The following is a 3,401-nucleotide window of genomic DNA, read 5'->3' as shown; positions in this document are numbered from 1 at the left end:
CAGCTATACGGTTTCTCTCCTGTGTGTGTTCTCTGGTGTGTTATCAGGCTGGTTGAATGAGTAAAACTCTTCCCACATTGACAGCTATAAGGTTTCTCTACTGTGTGGATTTTCTGATGAATTGTAATGCCTGCTGAGGAGGTGACTCTCTTCCCACAGTCAGAGCAGCAGTGAGGTTTCTTCCCTGTGGATCTCCGCTGGTGGTTCTTGAAGTGTTCTGATCTGGAGAGACTCTTCTCTGCCTCGTCAGCATCATGAGGTTGTTGAGGCTCCCCAGAGGACCCACGGTAGTCCCGTCTCTCTCCTATGTGAACAACAAAGTCAGACAGAAGGTTAAAGGCCCACAACAGGGGAAATCCACTGTAAAAAGTGATGCCAACAGCGTAGCCATGATGTTGTACAACAATTGACGTCTGTAATGAATGTAATGATTATTTGAAATTTGTCTTAAAATGAGCAAGAACAGTCATATTTTGTCTTGTTTTCACATTAGTAGTAACATCTAAGATTGTAGACTAGAAATAAGTTATTCATGTTGTTGAAACTCTAAGCACTGTGCCAGACGACTTTGGTCTCCAATATAGGCCCCTTTCTGTGTTTGCTAAAATTGTATGTAGTATATCTGCCTGGAGCGAAAATGGTGAGCAAAGATTTTAGTTTTTCACAAAGTATTCTGAATGTGAATATGGGAAAACTCAGGGGAGTAACCTCCATTTCCAGGTTGCTTATGAGTGCATTTCACACTACTTTGGATTATAATTGTAAGGCTCGTTTGAATGTCCTGCTTAATCTAATGTTTGTGTGATCCTCGCAAATCAACCGCTTTGTACTTAAAAAACCCTTCAACCAGTAAAATGCTCTTTGTCTAGCTTTTCCATCAGCCTGACAATGAGGGTTTGTACACTGCTTGCCAAATTGGTCCATAACTTCACCTAACAACAAATAATGGAAAATAGCTCTGTTTGTTGTACAACAGCCTATCCATCAAGGAACAGTTCTCTACACATTATGAGCTAAGTATCTCTGTGTTCAAACAGACTAACGAGACCCAACTATAAATCAAGTAGACAATAACATTATAAACATCAATTTGTTAGGGATGTTTGATCCAACGTGGAGCACGGCATAACTGTCTTTACCAGAGTAATGAACGAAGAAGCACTTTGGTTGTTGTTGCATGTTGTGATGTTTGTCATGTGACTGTCATTCAGAAAATGATTTCCTGGATCAGCTGATGATAGTTGAACATGTGACTAACTAAACAGCTACAGTATTAAGAATGATGTGTAATTATTGAAGAACCGCGTTCATGACAGTATCCATTTGGGTGTTGTCAATAAAGTTAAGGTAACTCTCGGTTAGAACCATTGGGTTTAGCCAACTCTGAAATTATTTAGGATTTCTGTGCCCATGAAAACTGTTTCCCCAGCGTAACATAAAGAGACACTAAATGATACATAGTTCGAGTGCATTTCATAATTTAAAAAACTGGCCTTACTTAGTTTTTTTTTTAAAACTTAACAATGTAAATAAAAATATTTCTTTATAATTTAATTTAAATAGAATGTAGATTAACCACAGAGAATGATGTTGAGATACAAAGACTATTATAAATTAAATGAAACTGTTCCAATAAAATGTGACTATGAAAATCACAATTGGCACCAGATCAGTAGAAATGGTCAGATAACTTGGCACCAAATGGAAAAGGTTGCTGATTGCTGGTGTAGCCTATGACCAGAAACTATAGGAGCATAATGACTGCTGGTGTAGCCTATTACCAGAAACTATAGGAGCATAATGACTGCTGGTGTAGCCTATTACCAGAAACTATAGGAGCACAACGACTGCTGGTGTAGCATATTACCAGCAACTATAGGAGCATAACGACTGCTGGTGTAGCCTATTACCAGAAACTATAGGAGCATAACGACTGCTGGTGTAGCCTATTACCAGAAACTATAGGAGCATAACGACTGCTGGTGTAGCCTATTACCAGAAACTATAGGAGCATAACGACTGCTGGTGTAGGATATTACCAGAAACTATAGGAGCATAACGACTGCTGGTGTAGCCTATAACCAGAAACTAGAGGAGCAAAACGACCGCTGGTGTAATCTATTACCAGAAACTAAAGGAGCATAACGCCTGCTGGTGTAGCCTATTACCAGAAACTATAGGAGCATAGCGACTGCTGGTTTAGCCTATTACCAGAAACTATAAAAGCATAACGACTGCTGGTGTAGTCTATTACCAGAAACTATAGGAGCATAACGACTGCTGGTGTAGCCTATTACCAGAAACTATAGGAGCATAACGACACCTGGTGTAGCCTATTACCAGAAACTATAAAAGCATAACGACTGCTGGTGTAGCCTATTACCAGAAACTATAAAAGCATAACGACTGCTGGTGTAGCCTATTACCAGAAACTATAGGAGCATAACGACTGCTGGTGTAGCATATTACCAGCAACTATAGGAGCATAACGACTGCTGGTGTAGCCTATTACCAGAAACTATAGGAGCATAACGACACCTGGTGTAGCCTATTACCAGAAACTATAAGAGCATAACGACTGCTGGTGTAGCCTATTACCAGAAACTATAAAGCATAACGACTGCTGGTGTAGTCCTATTACCAGAAACTATAGGAGCATAACGACTGCTGGTGTAGCATATTACCAGCAACTATAGGAGCATAACGACAGCTGGTGTAGCCTATTACCAGAAACTATAGGAGCATAACGACTGCTGGTGTAGCCTATTACCAGAAACTATAGGAGCATAACGACTGCTGGTGTAGCTATTACCAGAAACTATAGTAGCATAACGACTGCTGGTGTAGCCTATTACCAGAAACTATAGGAGCATAACGACTGCTGGTGTAGCATATTACCAGAAACTATAGGAGCATAACGACTGCTGGTGTAGCATATTACCAGAAACTATAGGAGCATAACGACTGCTGGTGTAGCCTATTACCAGAAACTATAGGAGCATAACGACTGCTGGTGTAGCCTATGACCAGAAACTATAGGAGCATAACGACTGCTGGTGTAGCCTATTACCAGAAACTATAGGAGCATAACGACTGGTGGTGTAGCCTATTACCAGAAACTATAAGAGCATAACGACTGCTGGTGTAGCCTATTACCAGAAACTATAAGAGCATAACGACTGCTGGTGTAGCCTATTACCAGAAACTATAGGAGCATAACGACTGCTGGTGTAGCCTATTACCAGAAACTATAGGAGCATAACGACTGCTGGTGTAGGATATTACCAGAAACTATAGGAGAATAACGACTGCTGGTGTAGCCTATTACCAGAAACTATAGGAGCATAACATCAGAATTTACAAAGGCCAGCAGCAGCGGGAGGAGTAGGCTAAGGAAGAGT

This window comes from Salvelinus namaycush, unplaced genomic scaffold (genome assembly GCF_016432855.1).
Source record: "Salvelinus namaycush isolate Seneca unplaced genomic scaffold, SaNama_1.0 Scaffold81, whole genome shotgun sequence".
In the NCBI taxonomy this organism is placed as follows: domain Eukaryota; kingdom Metazoa; phylum Chordata; class Actinopteri; order Salmoniformes; family Salmonidae; genus Salvelinus; species Salvelinus namaycush.
Note: the sequence above shows the minus strand (reverse complement) of the source record.